The sequence below is a fragment of the Oncorhynchus mykiss genome, chromosome 21, assembly GCF_013265735.2.
Source record: "Oncorhynchus mykiss isolate Arlee chromosome 21, USDA_OmykA_1.1, whole genome shotgun sequence".
NCBI classification, from domain to species: Eukaryota; Metazoa; Chordata; class Actinopteri; order Salmoniformes; family Salmonidae; genus Oncorhynchus; species Oncorhynchus mykiss.
The window spans coordinates 44,358,420-44,378,300 of NC_048585.1; the positions used below are offsets into that span (position 1 = coordinate 44,358,420).

At 44.4% G+C, this 19,881-nt stretch overlaps 1 protein-coding gene and 1 non-coding gene across 5 annotated transcripts in view; both read right to left on the reverse strand.

Moving 5' to 3' along the window:
• LOC110500852 (neuroligin-2-like) overlaps positions 1–19,881 on the reverse strand; it is a 210,935-nt gene that overhangs the window by 179,062 nt on the left and 11,992 nt on the right. The gene's annotated exons all lie outside the window — the stretch shown is intronic.
• trnae-uuc lies at positions 14,921–14,996 on the reverse strand. The gene has a single exon. It is a non-coding gene; the product is annotated as a tRNA-Glu (tRNA).

Below are 19,881 nucleotides of genomic sequence, written 5' to 3' on the forward strand. Positions count from 1 at the left end.
CGTTCATTCTCTTTGTTATTTTTGTAAATCAGTGTTCAGTTCAAATAATAAAGATGAACATGTACCACGCTGCACCTTGGTCCTCCACTCCTTCCAACAGCCCTTACAGATGATTTGAAGAAAGTCGCATAAAAGGCATGAGCTCTGCTTTGTTTTTTGCGCAGGCTGTACACACTACATCAGTCTCTCATTCACAATTTGACCAGCACTTGATAATGCTTAGAATTTCCCGGCTGCATCCCCTTTGTGTGGCCGTAATGCACCCTAAAAAAATCCTTAATTATAATACCCTTCTCCCTGAGTGCTGTCTGCTCCAAAGCATCTCTCACTCACATGGCTCTCCATCACGTGATCGGGTCTTTCTCACAGGCTACAAGTGAAGACAGACACATCAGGGACACAACTGCACGCGTCCTTATCCAATTACGAGGTGCAAATGTAAACGATGTGAAATGGCTAGCTAGTTAGAGGGGTGCGCGCTAATAGCGTTTTAATTGGTGACGTCACTCGCTCTGAGACATTGATGCTGTTGACCCGGATCACTGGTTGCTGTGGAAAAGGAGGAGGTCAAAAGGGGGGTGAATGTAACCGATGAGAAATGGCTAGCTAGTTAGTGGGGTGCGCGCTAATAGTGTTTCAAATCGGTGACGTCACTCGCTCTAAGACCTTGAAGTAGTTGTCCCCCTTGCTCCGCAAGGGCTGCTGCTTTTGTGGAGTGATGGGTAACAATGCTTCGTGGGAGGCAGTTGTTGATGTGTGCAGAGGATTCCTGGTTCAAGCCCAGGTAGGGGTGAGGAGAGAGATGGAATCTATACTGTTACACATATTGAAGATATTGGAAGAACTGCCCACATGTACTTTTCTTCAGCCAAAAGGATGAGTAGGCCTAATGAACAGCAAAATCACTATCTACTATTCCCCATAGTAAAAAAAGTTAACCTTTTCTATTCTGTGCGAGAAATAAATATTCCAAACATAGTCTGGAGCAGTTGTGGGATGCGATAGATCCCAAATTAATACAACTACTAGCATTTTTATTGATTTAAAAAATATATATTATTATTTATTTTTTATAACCCTTTTTCTCCCCAATTTCATGGTATCCAATTTTTTAGTACTACTATCTTGTCTCATCGCTACAACTCCCGTACGGGCTCGGGAGCGACGAAGGCTGAAAGTCGCTGGTGCGCGATGAGACAAGGATATCACTACCGGCCTAACCCGGACGACGCTAGGCCAATTGTGCGTCGCCCCACGGACCTCCCGGTCGCGGCCGGTTATGACAGAGCCTGGGCGCAAACCCAGAGTCTCTGGTGGCACAGCTGGCGCTGCAGTACAGTGCCCTTAACCACTGCGCCACCCGGAGGCATAACCACTAGCATAAAAAAAAAAAAACGCTTTGAGTCTGATGGAACAGATCAGAACGTTTAACTTAAAATGTTGGTAAATGATTAGGCTATTTTATATTTCATCACTATAAACACAGCAATGTGCACACGGCAGTAAAAGAGCAAATGATCCATTAGCGGGAAAATACCACTATCAAAGTGACCACAAATCCGATTCTAAAGGTGCATTTTTATTGTGAAAATTATTTTCCCCAAGCTTGAAACTCACACTCCTCTTATATATGCCAGTTAGGCATTGCACCCCTTGTATAGCGGATTTATGCGCTTCATTTTTAGAAGTTATTTGGCCACTTTGGTTGTGATACAAACCTTATTAAAAAAACATATAGGCCTATGGGCTAGGCTACATGACGTTTGCGACTATGATTCGAAAAAGTCACCCAAAAAAAGGCATTGTTTCTTGCCTTAAGCTGGGCATCATTCACAAGTGATAATATATAATTCACAAGTGATAGGCTAATATTGTCAACCAGCAGACTAATCTTGGTTTAATCTTGTCTTTACACATACTAACTCATTTGTGTGAAATTTGTTTTGATGTAGAACGGACTATTATCACGCCCCTGTATCTAAACAGGGGCAAGGGAAAAAAATACATGTCATCTATGTACTTAAATAGCGAATGGATGATGCTTTTCCTGTGAATCATTGCCATGTCAGCCAGGTAAGCTATACTCCTGTTGTACAGTGATGCAATGTGCTTAATATTAGGAATGTTGAGAAATAAATATAGTTGGCCTAGCCTATAGAAAGCTGATGGGATCCTTCTCTTTTTATTAGTAGCCATCACAATGCTGCGCAACATGAGCTCATGTGCTCTCATGAAGTATTTGATTTGATTTTTTGATTACATTTGCATTGATGTCAGAGTGATTAGAGGACCAATATAGTGCTGAGTACCAGGCAGTTAGCAAGTTTGGTTGGCTACTAATGACCATCAGCAGCATCAGAGCTTGGAGAAGCCTAATTACCGTGACTAAACGATCACGTGGAATTTGACTGCCTTCATGACTCGTGACTGCCGTTGTGGTGGTAATACGGTCACCGCAACAGACCTAGTCATTACTGACCAAGACACCTGTCAAGCCAAATGAGGAAAATCATAATAATAACCTAAAAATGGAGGGAGACTTTCCTTTCTCTCTCCCTCTACCTATCTGTATAGGAAAACAAAAAACAGGGGAGTGGAATGAGAAGAGTGGAGAATCTTTTTTTCCAAATCTTTTGCTCGGGGCATATGTGACTTTGCAAAAGCCAATTTGAGAGAGAGAGAGAGGCCAGAGCTAGTCTATTTTTAGTTCTAGCCACTCTCCTCCCCTTACTCCTCTCTCCTTTACCTCTCTCTCCCTTCATCCCTCTCTTCATTATTCTGTGGAGCATTCCTTTCCTCCTCTCGATCCTGAAACACCCCTCTGCACACGGGTATTACTGTGGCCTCGCCACTCACCTCTGCCGCCCTGTGTGTGTGTGTGTGTTCTCACACTCTCACCTAACTTGCTCTCGAGAACTCATCCATACCTTTTTTGGGGCGGTAGAGAGAGAGGGATTAAAACGGGCCCGATATTAGAAAGAAGAGGGGGATAAGGGTAATTGTTATTGAGGAGCTGGGTGAGGGAGATATGACTGGGAGTCTTTAGGAGTGGAGAGAGAGGCAGAGATAGAGAAGAGACAGAGGGACAGAGAAAGAGCAGAGGGGGAGAGAGGGCGAGAGACAGAGAGTGAAAGAGAGAGAGAGCTATGACGCCAGGTGTTGTCCACTATTTGGCTGTTACAACACTCATTAACTCATTACTACCACATTGCCCTGGCATCCCTGCCAGCTGAGCATCCCACGACAGCCACCACAAGATCAAATCAAATCAAGCTTTATTTATACAGCAGATTTCAGACATAGAATGCAGCACAATGTGCTTCACAGGAAAAAAAATGGACAAACAATGACAATCAAAACTATATTTACTACACAACAAACATAAGCGGATAAAAAAACTAAAGAATAACAATAAACAATAACAATAAAAAGCAGGTAGCGTTCCCCTAGAATCCACCAAACCCAAATGTGTCCGTCGGACTGCCAGATGGAGAAGCGTGACTCATCACTCCAGAGAACGTGTTTCCACTGCTCCAGAGTCCAATAGTGGCGAGCTTTACACCACTCCAGCCGACGCTTGGCATTGCGCATGGTGATCTTAGGCTTCATTGCGGCTGCTCGGCCATGGAAACCCATTTCATGAAGCTCCCGACGAACAGTTATTGTGCTGACGTTGCTTCCAGAGGCAATTTGGAACTTGGCAGTGAGTGTTGCAGGACAGACGATTTTCGGCGGTCCCGAGCACTCGGCGGTCCCGTTCTGTGAGCTTGTGTGGCCTACCATTTCGTAGCTGAGCTGTTGTTGCTCCTATTGTTCTGGCTCCTGTTGTTGCTTCCACTTCACAATAACAGCACTTACAGTTGACCGGGGAAGCTCTAGCAGGGCAGAAATCTGACAAACTGACTTGTTGGAAAGGTGGCATCCTATGATGGTGCCATGTTGAAAGTCACTGAGGTCTTCAGTAAGGCCATTCTACTGGCAATATTTGTCTATGGAGATTGCATGGCTGTGTGCTCGATTTAATACACTTGTCAGCACCTGGTGTGGCTGAAATAGCTGAATCCACTAATTTGAAGGGGTGTCCACATTCTTTTGTATATATAGTGTATGTCAACAGTTGTGGCCCCCCTCAGGTTCTCTGGCAGGCTATTCCAGAGGCTGGGGGCATAATAAGTAAAGGCTGCCTCTCCATGCCCCTTGGTCCTAGGCTTTGGCTAGGTAAAAGGCCAGTATCAGAGGACCTGTGGGACCTACTGGGTACATAAATTAAGTATTGGGGTGAACAATCGTTGGTTGATTTAAAAGCCAATAGAAGAATATTAAAATGAATTCTAAAGAGAGAGAGAACAAGAGAGAGAATGAGAGAGAGCGCGAGAGAGCACGAGAACGAGAGCGCAAGAACAACAGAGAGAACACGAGTGAGAACGAGAGAGAGAAAGAGAATGAAAGAGACAACGAGAGAGAACAAGAGAGAGAGGAAGAGAGAGAACAAGTCAGAGAAAGAGAACAAGTGAGAGAAAGAGAGTGAGAACGAGAGAAAGAGAGAGAGGAAGAGACAACGAGTGAGAGAGAGGAAGAGAGAGAACGAGACAGAGAGAGAGAGAGCGAGAGAGGAAGAGAGAGAATGAGCAAGAGAGAAAGAGAGAATAAGAGAGCGAGAACGAGAGACAGAGAGAGAGAGAAAATGAGAGAACAAGAGAACGGTGGGAGATGGACTGAGAGAAAAATAATAAGTGAAAATGAAAGAAAATGAGAAAGCCCAGTGTTCAGTGTGTGATCAGTTTAGTACAGTGTTGAGGCCTCTATGGCACCCTAGTCCCTATATAGTTCACTACTTTTGGTCAAAAGTAGGGCACTATGGACACACCCTCTCTCTGCAACCTAGCTTGTCCTTGAAGCCAGACAGTAATGCTTACCCATTCCCACCTATCCTCATTCTGCTGATGTTACCCACTAATATCTGCTCAACTCCCTCACAAGTGTAAGCGGGGGAAAAAATTGGTAATATCAGTGAGAAAATATGCTGAGTCAGGGCAAATTCACCGTAGGTTATTAGAAGGAAGGGGGTGGGAGAGAGGGATGCTAAGGGAAAGGAAGCCATGTTGTAAAAACAGTTTGAAAAAACAACAGCTGATAAACGTGTCTAAGAGTAGATACATTTACTCTACACTTCAGGAGGCTGCGGACTAACTTGTTCCTGACTACGCCAGGAAAAACGACGGGTCCTCGTAATAACACCGCCGGAGAGCTAAAGGCTAAACCGGTGTAATCAAGGTGGACCAGAAACTCTCCAAGTCAAGCCAAACAATAGGACCTGGCTGCACAGCACAAACAGATATGTGACCAGGCTAACACTCTTATCGGAAGGGCCAGATAGTATGCGTCCCAAATGGCGCCCAAACCCCTACGTAGTGCACTACTTTTTACCAGGGTCCTGTGAGTCCAAGTGCACTTAATAGGGAATAGGGTGTCAATTGGGACACACATACATAAAAGTTCTCCACTGGCCCTCATACAACAATCCTCCTTATCCAGAGTCACTGAAGTATCTACAGGTTATCATCATCATCATCATCATCATCATCCTCGGTTTCCCCCAAAGTGAGTAAATACCAGCAAGTATGAAGTACTACTTCATGTTTAACAAGCGGCCATGTGTGTGTGTGTTTGTGTGTGTGTGCTTTTGCGTGCGTTTGTGGTCATACTTGTGGAAATGTTAGCTTGTTGAGGAGCAGGGTGGGAACTATGGAAAGGCCTCTCCAGGACCAGGGAGACCTGAGGAGACCTGTACCCACTCTGGGTGGCTGGGACAAGTGACCAGTGTCTGGCCCTCGAATACTGGAGCTCCACTGGTGGAAATTAACTAGAGTTTAGAGAGAGGGCATTAAAAACAGATGATAGGAATTAGTCCTGCACAAATATTGGACCTCTTGTGGAAAACCTTTCCAAGGTTTAGGACTATTTGTCAAGTTCTTATTTTTTCAAAAGTTTGGGATCACAAAATGTGGTTCCCATACTGTTCATATCCTTCACTTTATCAGTGACAACCTTCTAAAACACCAAAACCTGACATGAATCATCTCCCTTGGGTTGGGGGACCTTGCACATACTGTAAATGTTCACATTCAATCACATTCACACGTCACTAACCACTTGCTCACCACAACAAGATCCAGACAGAACGGTGTGACTTGATAATCCCATGTGTGTAAATGAGCCAACAGGGTGGATAGATACGGTGGCAGTGAGCAGCCGTGCTGATCGAGGATACGGTCCCTCTGAGGCGCTTTGTGACCACGAGCCCAGACAAGAGGTTCGTCCAGGAGCAAGGCGCCATCACTTCCCCTCTTCCCTCCCAGAGGCGCCTTGACACGACGCTAGCCCGCTGCCTCATCCAAAACCCATAAACATTGAACACAGACTAATAACTTTAATAGAGTGGTCTGGCTAAGATCTTGACAAGACATAAAAAAAAAAATGAAAAATTAATATGGCTGTTACTAAAAGTGTAATGACAAATGGGCCCACCTGCTGGGAGGGAGAGTTCTGACGAGGTGAAGCCTGGCAGCTGGCTCGGCCTGACGGCACCGACAATTGTTGCATCTCAAATGGCACCCTATTCCCTATTACAGTAGTGCACTACTTTTGACTAGGGTCCATAGGGTTCTATTTATTTTTTAAATGTTTATTTCACCTTTATTTAACCAGGTAGGCCGGTTGAGAACAAGATCTAATTTACAACTGCGACCTGGTCAAGATAAAGCAAAGCAGTGCAACAAAAACAACAACACATGGGATAAACAAACGTACAGTCAATGACACAATTGAAAAATCTGTATACAGTGTGTGCAAATGAATGAGGTAAGGCAATAAAAAGGCCAATAGTGCCGAAGTAATTACAATTTAGCAATTTACACTGGAGTGATAGATGTGCAGATGAGGATGAGCAAGTAGAAATACTGGTGTGCAAAAGAGCAGAAAAACAAAAACAAATATGGGGATGAGGTAGGTAGTTGGTTGGATGGGCTATTTACAGATGGGCTGTGTACAGGTACAGTGATCAGTAAGCTGCTTTGACAGCTGATGCTTAAAGTTAGACAGGGAGATATAAGACTCCAGCTTCAATGATTTTTGCAATTCGTTACAGTCATTGGCAGCAGAGAACTGGAAGGAAAGGCGGCCAAAGCAGGTGTTGGCTTTGGGAATGACCAATGAAATATACCTGCTGGAGCGCGTGCTACGGGTGGGTGTTGCTATGGTGACCAGTGAGCTGAGATAAGGCGGAGCTATACCTTATAGATGACCTGGAGCCAGTGGGTTTGGCGACGAAGACATAAAACATGTAGGGGATAGGGTGCCATTTGGGACGAAGACAATGTGACCATGAAGGGAAGCTAGGATGTTCATGGTGGTATGCAAAATATCCATGGGTGAAAGTAAGGCAGTGCAGTCCGGTACGGTGTTCTGGCAAAATAAATAGTGGAGGTACTGTACCCCATACTGGTAAAACATCAGCCTATCACAATAATTAAAACAAAATTTTAAGAAAACTGTAGGCTATTACACCCTTATTTACAGTATCATTAGGCTACCGCATGCCAGAGGCATGAAAAATGAGCGAATGGACTTGAAAACGAGTGGTATAGCCTACGCTCCTAAATGTGATGTGGTTCGACGAGAACACTGACGTTTTGCCAAGGCAGAGATGAATGGCCGACACCGAGACGGCGGGCGGACAGCAGTGGATGCATCAATTCTGGATTAATGACAATTGCCAAAATGTCTTTACTCTTTGTGGTGTTTTAAGTAAAAGATGTCTCTTTCCATTCAGCCACTGTTTAGAGGATGAATGTGCACGTAGGGTTGCAAAGGGTCAGAAACTTTCCGGAAATTTTCCATGGGAAGTTAAGACCTGGAATTTGGGAAATTTTGCTTAAATTCATCAAAAATGTTAGCTTATAACAGTGAACCTTTTTTTTGTGGGATACACATAAGGCAATTCTAGGTCTTGTGGCATATTTTGGTTAAACTATCCCCAATTCAATGGAATTGCAACCCTCTGCATGCACAGTGCATTCTTCCATCACATGTACAGCTGATTCTCAAGATCTTGCACACTGATGAGATGCTATTGAGCCCACACTACTACACTGTCTGAGCCAAGGGCTACATGCTTTCTGGTAAATTTTGATTACAATACTGGGTGGGGTGAATATATTTTATATGACATACACAATTCAATCACAAGACAATCACAAGTCCATGCTAGGTAAAGCTCCACCTTATCTCAGTTCACTGGTCACGATGGCAACACCCACCCGTAGCACGCGCTCCAGCAGGTGTATCTCACTGATCATCCCTAAAGCCAACACCTCATTTGGCCGCTTTTCGTTTCAGTTCTCTGCTGCCTGTGACTGGAACGAATTGCAAAAATCGCTGAAGTTGGAGACTTTTATCTCCCTCACCAACTTCAAACATCAGCTATCTGAGCAGCTAACCGATCGCTGCAGCTGTACATAGTCTATCGGTAAACAGCCCACCCATTTTTACCTACCTCATCCCCATACTGTTTTTATTTATTTACTTTTCTGCTCTTTTGCACACCAATATGTGCACCTGTACATGACCATCTGATCATTTATCACTCCAGTGTTCATCTGCAAAATTGTAATTATTCGCCTACCTCCTCATGCCTTTTGCACACAATGTATATAGACTCTCTTTTTTTTCTACTGTGTTATTGACTTGTTAATTGTTTACTCCATGTGTAACTCTGTGTTGTCTGTTCACACTGCTATGCTTTATCTTGGCCAGGTCGCAGTTGCAAATGAGAACTTGTTCTCAACTAGCCTACCTGGTTAAATAAAGGTGAAATAAATATATTAAAAAATAAATAAATAAATAAACAAGACCTGTGAAACAGATCAGGGTGTGACACCCATGTGAAGAGTCAATTCATTTAATTAAAGTTCAATTCGTAACTAAATGTATTTATTTATTTTCTGTTGGAAGGATTTAATCATTTGCAATTATGTCTACTTATGATAAGGTAAAAGGTTTATGTTTCTGTCTATATATGATATGGTAAATATATCCAATGCAAAGAAACATCTACATTTAAATGGTATTAATATTCATTTGCATATATTTCTGTTAATTCCCATATATTCCCTCTAATTCCCACGGAAAGTTTCCACCTCTGAATATTCCTCAAAATGTGCAACCATACGTGCACGGGCAGCCTACGAAAAGAGCCCTTTGAAGTGATCGTTTGATAAATCAGATGAAAACATAATGACTGGTTGTGTTTATGCCACAACAAAAGCTAATACATTTTGAAAGTTACATGACAAACCTTTACGAATCGGCCCACAGAGATCCTGTTGAATTAATAGGGATTCTATATGTAATTCCATGATTAAGCGCGTGCACACACAGGATGTCCTTATCGTTAAGAAATGAAATCTACTTTCACTCCTGAAAATATATGACCCTGTATCACTAGGCTCAGGCTGACTACATGACAATGAAGGGATTCTCGCACATCGGTGGATTGGAAATAAAAGTAACCACAGATCTATGATCATATTACTCTACACTTAACTATAAGGCACTATGAAAAATATCTGCCCCATTTATCCGTTTTCTTCATGGGCTAAACAGGGTGGGGTAACAAAACATCAAGACCGATTCAGATTCATGACCTGGTTCTCTAATTAATTCCACATGATATATGATATTTTCTCTTCTACACCGTGTAGTCATACCTGTCTAGTGCTGAATGTTGCTGAATGCTGAATGTTGCTGAATGCTGAATGTTGCTGAATGCTGAATGTTGCTGAATGCTGAATGTTGCATACCAGTGAAGCGCTGTGCTCTGCTACCCCGCTGCAGCCACGGCTTAATTGATTCATCGAATGGCAGGAGTAATGAGATGAATTGCAGAAGGTCGTCATTGGCCAATCAATGCCCAGGGTTTGCCAACGATCCCTCCCTGTACCCGATGCTGCTCTTTATCGACTGATCTAGTCACGTCGCTGTTTCGCTCCCCTTTTTAGAAGGAAAACAAAGCGATCCGGACCTGCTTTTGCGTTTAGGATTCAAAGGATAACTGAATGTCATGTTACAGAACCGCTGCCATTTTGGACGGAAATGTTACATTGCTTTTACGCGCCTGCCAAAGAATGCTTACGTTTCTGGTACCTGCGTTCTTGACTTATCAAGCAGTAAGCACGGTCAAATGTCATTTACAGGAGGGAAAAAAGAGAAAGAGAATCATAAAATCCACCTTCATTCTGGGTTATTGGACAGTAATGGATTTGTCTGAATCTGATGTGACGTCGGCTCAGCTGGCCTAGATTTCCATGAGCAGCCAGCCAGCGAGTGAGTCTTTGCCGTGCCTCTGTGACAGGACTGTTATGACATCTGTCACGTGACCACTCCTCTCGCGGCACTGCGACCCCGACTGACCTGACACCAAACTTCTGCTTCCTCCTACTGCCACGGAACACAGCCCACATTTCAGAATCTACTCCAACGGACGCTTGTCCTTACCTCAGAGATAATAGCTAATGGCTGATGCCATTGATATAATTGAGCTTCTGCAAATATAATAGCCATTTCAGCTATCACCAGTCAATGTCTAGTTGAACAAATGTCGAAATTTCAGTAGTGATGAAAATCACAACTTAAGTTTATACTTCAAATAGATACGTAAGTAATCAGGTAAAAAGATTTTGAATAAGTAAAGAAAATATACATTTCATCAACCATCCCTTTCTGAGATATTCCATTCACCTGCTCCATATTGTATTTCAGGGACCATGTCACATGTGACAGCTGTCAACCGAAGCGGTGACTAGGTGACCCGGGGCTTATCGTTTTGCTTTAAAAAGCCCTGCTCCTATAGTGTTAGGCTAGCCGTAACACACACATCAATCTCTCTATACCGATGCTACAGGTTTCTCTATCTCTGAGAAATGAACACACTCAAGGACAGTAGTTAGATGGGTCGTACACTACATGGGGTGGTGGAGGAAAACTCGTTGTGAACTTGTAGGTACACACACACCCCTGGTCGGATCAATCGATGGATGGTAGTTCAGAGACCACTGTGTGTGTGATCACCGGATCAATTTGCAGGGGGAGGAGACGGAATAACAACTTGTCCTCTTTCTTAATCATCTCTCTCTCTCTCTCTCTCTCTCTCTCTCTCTCTCTCTCTCTCTCTCTCTCTCTCTCTCTCTCTCTCTCTCTCTCTCTCTCTCTCTCTCTCTCTCTCTCTCTCCCTCCCTCCCTCCCTCCCTCCCTCCCTCCCTCCCAGAGTCAGATGAACTCATGGATACCATTTTTCAGTTGGTGGTGTTTTCGCCAGCCAATGCTATCTAGCGTTATCGCAATGGCTGCAAGTCTATGGGCATCTGCTAGCACTCGCTCCATTGTGCGTTCCTTGGATTCATCCTTCACGTACATACTCCTCCTTGCCTCAAAGTATTCTCGTCTTTGCCTGGCTTCTCTCTAATGTACATCTCACATCCTCTATTCTCTTCCTAGAGGATGCTCTTCAGTACCGTCAATAACCCTTTTCTCCTGCATCCCTCTATATCGTTGTTTCTTCATTAATGCACTTTTACCTTCACCCCTTGTACTTCTAATGACTCGCCTCTATCCATCCCCCTTTCATAACTTACCATGCAACAACCCTTCTCTGTCTCCCCTCGCCCTCTCTCCCGGTCTGTCTCTCTCCGCATCCCACCCTCCGTTCTCCCTGAGGTGTGCTGGTCGTAATGCAGAGGACACAGTAATGGTTCTTACTCACTCGCACCACCATCATCGTGAAAATGGCTCCGTAATCTCCCTACCATACACGCGGTCCTGTCCGGTCCGGACTGTCTCGTAACACCCATGCCATGGCAGCTATCCTGAGGAACAGGGACGGTTCACATGTTTGACTATATTCACAACACTTAGGAGATTTGTGGCTATTTAGAGGAAGAGGAAATGAAACGTTTCCGATTTCTGTTCTGTGGATATTAATCAACACAGGCATGTACACACACAGGTCCGGTGTGCCATGCCAGGGCTCACATCTGGGCGTGAATATCTTAATCCTCAGATATTCTCTCTCTCTCTCTCACACACACACACACACACACACACACACACACACACACACACACACACACACACACACACACACCATGCCAGGGCTCACATCTGGCTATTGTTCGTCCTTTGCAGAGGGAGTGTGATGTGTTGTTGTGCCACCTGTGTGCCCAGAAATAGTTTCAGAAACACAATCTCTACCTGCACCTGTTTCCAACTCTTATGTAAGCGCTGGAGGGCCACACACACACATGTACGCACACCCACACCCACACCCACACAACCAAAGACACACACACACACACACACACACACACACAGAACAAGGGAAACCAGGAGTGGAGCATCGGTAAGGAAAGGTGAGAAAATCTGTGTGTGTGTGTGTGTGTGTACACACGTGTCACGTGACATGATTAACACATGAAACATGCAGAGTGATCAGACAGGTGTGAAAATGTGTGAGTGTATGTGCGAGTTAGCTGCTTTCCATCGTTGCATTATCTTCTCACACGTCACTACACATTAGCTGGGGGGTCTGAGTGATGTGCATTGATACACATTGGCATTCAGGCAACCTTTTAGAAAAACTGCCTATGAACTTGTCACTGTGCTTTAATAAAGAAATCAGTTTGGTTGCCATTGAAGTGACGTTTGTGCCACAAAGCGATAAATGAAGGTGACAGTCAACTGTATCGCTAATTCACAATCATAAGCCTTTGAGAATGTGTATGTGTGTGTGTGTGTGTGTCGTGCAAATGAAATATGTCTGCATCCACGCGTGACAGAGAGTGTTTATATGTGTGTCTTTCCATTAAATGAGGATAATGCCTCGTACAGAATGAATTATTCCTGCCTGAGTGACTTCATTATGTGCATACATCCAGACTGTGTTACTTAGGTGTGTGTATGTGTGTGTGTATGACAATATTCCATGAGTGTATCTTTGTTCTGTGTATGCACAGTATTGAGTGCATTAATATCGTGTGTGTGTGTGTATATATTTAGCATGCATGAGAGTACCCAGTGTGTGTGTGTGTATTCAGTATCAATGTGTACTCAGTCAGCATTGTGTGTGTACACTCAGTGTGTGTGCGCGCATGCTCGGAGTGTGTATATGCGTGCCTCTATCCATGCAGATTAAACGCTCGGCGTCCCCTCCCCCCCACATACACACACCCCAAACTTCTACCTTCTCTCCATCCCTCTTTTCATTCTTTGTTTGAATCCTTCTCTCCGGGGTACTTTCTCGATCAAAGCGCTGGTCTGTTTATTCTTGGAAGGGCTATGCTGATGTTGCTCCATAATGGGACACACAGCCCTGCAGATAATCCCTGCTGCACACCTGCAGCTCCATCACTGGCTGTGAGACACCCCATGAGGGATAAGTTAGGTATGTGTGTGTGTGTGTGTGTGTGTGTGTGTGTGTGTGTGTGTGTGTGTGTGTGTGTGTGTGTGTGTGTGTGTGTGTGTGTGTGTGTGTGTGTGTGTGTGTGTGTGTGTGTGTGTGTGTGTGTGTGTGTGTGTGTGCGTGCGTGTGCGTGTGTGCGTGTTCTGCCAGGCCCGGCTGCCGCTGCCTGCCTCTGAATATACCCACAATGCATTGCTGCTGGGGCACAGAGAGACACACAGATCTCTCTCTCTCTGTGTGTGTGTGTGTGTGTGTGTGTGTGTGTGTGTGTGTGTGTGTGTGTGTGTGTGTGTGTGTGTGTGTGTGAGTGAATCTCTAATTGACACAGAAGAGGAGATGGGTAGGGTGAAAGAGAAGCTACATAAGGTATGGTATGTTCTATTGTCACTGTGTGTGAATAGAAAGGACTCTGAGATTATCTGGGAGTGGGTTACATCATGCTAATCATTTTACTGAAAACAGTCGAGACATTGTCACAGCCCTTGTGTGAACAACTGCATGCCCTTGAGACCAATTCAGTTCGAACACATTGAATTGTTGCATTCTACATGTATTCTCTTCTCTCGTCTTGCTTGGAGCACCCGATCCTCTTATCTAATATCATAACCCTTGAAGACAGATGTGACAAGAGAAAAGTGATAGCAGCACAACCATGGACCTTGTCAGACAGAGCATATGCATCATTAGTCCTTTCCTCTAAAACCAGACTTACTCCAAGCTGCCGTGGCAGTGAGCCATGTTGAAATATGCTTGTACACATTCTTTAGAGATGTGTACAAGCATTCTTTAGAATGTCCAAAACATTCTTTAGAGATGTGTACAAGCATTCTTTAGAATGTCCAAAACATTCTTTAGAGATGTGTACAAGCATTCTTTAGAACGTCCAAAACATTCTTTAGAATGTCCAAAACATTCTTTAGAATGTCCAAAACATTCTTTAGAAAAGTATACTCGGTCATAACAGACTTTATATGGACAAATAAAATTCATAAGAATAAAAAATAAAGTTTTACATCTGAGGGTGGTTTTAACTTTCTAGTCTTGGAATTGTATCAACTCGCCACCCTAGCTTTTACTTACAACATATAGTGAAATGCACTAAAGAGGAACAATGGGATCATATTGAAGATGCACATGCACATCCCCAGAATCCTTTCTGTTTTCAAAGGATGGAGCTAAGAAAAACTTTGTAGTTAACACTATAGCAATATGGAAGACAATGAAACATATTAACTAATATCACTTCCTAAAAACACAACCTTATGGAACAATCCTTGGATAGCTTTTCAGAATTCACAGATAAATTGGTCCACATGGAAAACTGAAATAATAGAATTTAGGAGACGTTCTTATCCGAAACGACTTGCAGCAGTGAGTGTATTTATTTTCATACTTTTTTCCCCATACTGGTCCCGCGTAGGATTCGAACCCACAACCCTGGCATTGAAAGCACCATGCTCTACCAACTGAACCACACGGGACCATAGAAACCATCAAAATGACTTGGTAGGAAAAAATACATTTATTTCCATGACAGAATTAAAAAGTCGTTTTGGGCTGACCAAATACATGAATCTTAAAAGTTACATATCGTGACATTTCAATTAGACATTTTTTTTGGACATCATAGTAACCTTGAGGGAATCTTATTCAAGTCAGATACAGATGTTCATATGATAGGGTAGATATACAAAACCTTGTAGAGAGCATATCCAACGGACAATCTCTGCGAAAATAAAATAAACTATTGGAACCAAGACTTAAAATTAATGAATGTTGGGACAAGATGGAGGGAAAGTTGCCGCATAACCAACAAATTTACAGTTAAGGAAAATGTATGCTTCATCCAGTATAAACTAATGTATAGAATTTGGTCTCACTTTACTTGAAGTGCATCTTATGAACTCTTCATAAAGCATTCATAAAGGCATCATAAGCACTACATAAATGGGTCCCAAATCATCTATAACCATATTTCATGCTCTATAAAGGATGAGTAAATGTGAACAAATAAATGGATGGCTATGTCACACAGTTATGCCATGTCTTTATAGAGCATGATATATGGTTATAGATGATTTGTGAAGCATCTATGAAGTGCTTATGAAGCCTATATGAAGGCTTTCTGAAGTCTTCACAAGATGCACTTCAAACAAAGCGGGGAGGAATTTATTATACCAGAGACTAAAAGTCGAAAATTCGACAGCACAACGGCAGAGTCATGTTTTAAGTGTAAAACGAATAATGACACAATAACCCATGCTATCTGGGAATGCCATAAAATCCCTGAAGTTTAGGGCGGAGCTAGAAAGATGTCTGTCAGAGTATGACAATATAAACATACTTTTAATCCGCCTGTCTGCACATTTCAAGACATGGCTATTGAGATCGCCGATGAGTTGGGCGATTCCCTTCTCATCACTTGAAAAAAACGTATACTAGAAGTGTAGAAGTCAACCAATCCGCCATCGTTAACATAATGGGCAAATCAAATGATTTAAATATTGAAAGTGTGTGGGCTATGGAAACAAACAAAATGGTAGAAACTCCGCCCACCTAGCATTCCAAGCAGGCTGAAGCAAACTCTCAAAGGATTTTGAAAAGTACTGGAACCCAAGTCTGTAGCTGGGCCGGTACTGCAGCATGCACCCGTCAGCATTCCTTCCTACTTTGCGCTGCAATGTGTTTGTGTGTGTGTGTGTGTGCATGGAGACTCTCTATGAGAGAGTGGCCAGATGAATGAGGGAATGAGGGGGGAACGGTTCCCTGGGGAGGCTAGGCCACTCTCCAGGCAGTCACACTGGAACACCCAGCCAGCCAGCCACCCATCCAGCCAGCGAACGACACAAACACACAAATGGCAAACGATGAAAGCTCCATGCCCGACTCCACTGCATTCTCACGGCGACGAGCATACAAACCAACGAGGCGAAAAGCCCACAAGCCCAGAAAAGGGATTTGACATTGTGCTGGTTACTACAGTAAAGCCACAATTACACAAAGAGAAAGAGCCTTTTTTCTTCTTCTCTCAAACGGCTACAGTACAATGTGATTATTGCCCATAGCTGAGAACGCTTGTTTCAACACTTTTCTTCTATGGTGTCTTGGCGCTGCTCTAAATTCCCTGTCCATCAAAGCTGTGCGGTCATAGAAAGGTTGTTTTTCTCATCCTGACCTTTGGGCGGATTGACCGTGACCAGTGACCAGTGACCAGTATTGTTGATGCCACCCTCTCTGCTGTGCCAATAACAAACCACAACATTTGAGTCATTTAGCTGATGCTCTCATCCAGAGCAACTTCATCTTAAGATAGCGAGGTGGGACAACCACATATCACAGGCATAGAAAGTAACATTTTCCTCAATAATTAGAGTCAGAGCTAGAGGGGGGGGGGCTGAGGTGGCAGAAAGGTGTGCTCGGGTTGGGGTGTAGGGTTTGAGCATAGCCTGAAGGTAGGGAGGGGCAGTTCCTCTTGCCATCACCACGGTCTTGTAGTGGATGCGAGCTTCGACTGGACAAAGACAAAACAACAGCTCCGTCAGGAGAGAGTCTAGTCACGGTAGCCCTAGCAACAGCAGACAGGAGCAACCTGCACATTAAGTGAAATCTATCCTCTGTCTATCCTCTAGGTAATAACTGCTCTGCTCTCTCAGCCCGGTTCTCCATTTGTTTGTTGATCACCCTTGAAATCCACACAGGAAATGTCAGAATACTTTAAAAGCCTATCCGACTCCAATGTAACACCAGGAGAATAGCAGCACCACAAAATAATATTCAATATCTAAATTGGGCATGAAAATAAATCATGTGTTATATAACTATTTACATAAATATATTATTTCCTGCGAATGGCTTACCAAGAAAACTTCCAAAAGGACTCATTTGAGGTAAAATGGAGTTGGCGCGCTCAACAAAGAAAAGGCAGAAGATTGATTTCTTATTGCTCCGCACATCCATTGTACATGATGCGGACAGGTGACTGACGTTTCCACGTCAAGACGATGTCTTCCAAGCTGACGTCTTCCCCAGAGGAAAGAGTGATTTCTTATTGCTCCGCACATCCATTGTACATGATGCGGACAGGTGACTGACGTTTCCACGTCAAGACGATGTCTTCCAAGCTGACGTCTTCCCCAGAGGAAAGAGTGATTTCTTATTGCTCCGCACATCCATTGTACATGATGCGGACAGGTGACTGACGTTTCCACGTCAAGACGATGTCTTCCAAGCTGACGTCTTCCCCAGAGGAAAGAGTGATTTCTTATTGCTCCGCACATCCATTGTACATGATGCGGACAGGTGACTGACGTTTCCACGTCAAGACGATGTCTTCCAAGCTGACGTCTTCCCCAGAGGAAAGAGTGATTTCTTATTGCTCCGCACATCCATTGTACATGATGCGGACAGGTGACTGACGTTTCAGGTGACTGACGTTTCCACGTCAAGACGATGTCTTCCAAGCTGACGTCTTCCCCAGAGGAAAGAGTGATTTCTTATTGCTCCGCACATCCATTGTACATGATGCGGACAGGTGACTGACGTTTCCACGTCAAGACGATGTCTTCCAAGCTGACGTCTTCCCCAGAGGAAAGAGTGATTTCTTATTGCTCCGCACATCCATTGTACATGATGCGGACAGGTGACTGACGTTTCCACGTCAAGACGATGTCTTCCAAGCTGACGTCTTCCCCAGAGGAAAGAGTGATTTCTTATTGCTCCGCACATCCATTGTACATGATGCGGACAGGTGACTGACGTTTCCACGTCAAGACGATGTCTTCCAAGCTGACGTCTTCCCCAGAGGAAAGAGTGATTTCTTATTGCTCCGCACATCCATTGTACATGATGCGGACAGGTGACTGACGTTTCCACGTCAAGACGATGTCTTCCAAGCTGACGTCTTCCCCAGAGGAAAGAGTGATTTCTTATTGCTCCGCACATCCATTGTACATGATGCGGACAGGTGACTGACGTTTCCACGTCAAGACGATGTCTTCCAAGCTGACGTCTTCCCCAGAGGAAAGAGTGATTTCTTATTGCTCCGCACATCCATTGTACATGATGCGGACAGGTGACTGACGTTTCCACGTCAAGACGATGTCTTCCAAGCTGACGTCTTCCCCAGAGGAAAGAGTGATTTCTTATTGCTCCGCACATCCATTGTACATGATGCGGACAGGTGACTGACGTTTCCACGTCAAGACGATGTCTTCCAAGCTGACGTCTTCCCCAGAGGAAACGTCACCTCCTTTTGGATGTTTTTCTTGGTAAGCCATTCCAGTGATTTTTGCCCACCGGAACCAGTACTGCTTCCCGCATCCTGGACAAATAATTGGACATGTTTTATGTGTTACATCATACAAGCGTCAGTGATGGTTGAGGTGTAGTATATGGCTGTAACCTTTAAATCACCTCCCTCCAGCACCACACACACACACACAGATGCACGCACGCACGCACGCACGCACACACACACACACACACACAGATGCACGCACGCACGCACGCACACAGATGCACGCACGCGCACACACACACACACACACACACACACACACACACACACACACTGGATCAACACGTGTTCTTGGTTTTGATCCATTTACCAAGGCTCCACACTCCATTAGGCCAGAATGAAGGTCAGACTAAAGGAGGAAGAGAGGGGGGTGAGGAGAGAGGAGAGGGTTGGAAAAGGGGAGGGTTGAGAAGGAAGAGAAGGGTTGAGGGGTGAGGAGGGGTGGTTATGGGGGATGAGGAGGGAGGAGCAGGGGGGGAGGTTAGATGGTGAGGGGTTGCTGGAGCTGTTTAAGGGGACAGAGGTGGATGGGGGCGGGGACTTGACTCGATAGCCTTGCTCCATAACGATCCTTCTAATGGGGCAAATCACTGAACAGCCAGCCACCCACTGCAAGTCCCCCCCTCCTTCTCTCCTTCCACGGAGAGAAAGAATACAACAAACGGAATTACTGATACATGGAGGCCGAGGAAAGGTTGAGCTGTGGTGGAAGTCTATTGAACAGTGAGGTTGTACATGAACAGGGTTGACCCTTCCTCTCCTTCTCTCCCAGTTAGTTATTCGAGGGGAGCCCCAGGGTCTTACTTCAGGGCTCTGGAGCGAGGGGTCGAACCGTGGAGGAGGAGGGGGAACGAGGGATGGAGGAGGAGTGCTCTATGAGGACCTCTCCAGACTGATCAATGGGTTAACTAAGTGGAGAGGAGAAAGGAAGGAAGGATGGACGGAAAGGAGGGATGGAAGAACAAGGGCTGGGATGGAGGGATGAGGGGAGGTAGAGATATGATGGAGGGATGAGGGGAGGTAGAGATATGATGGAGGGATGAGGGGAGGTAGAGATATGATGGAGGGATGA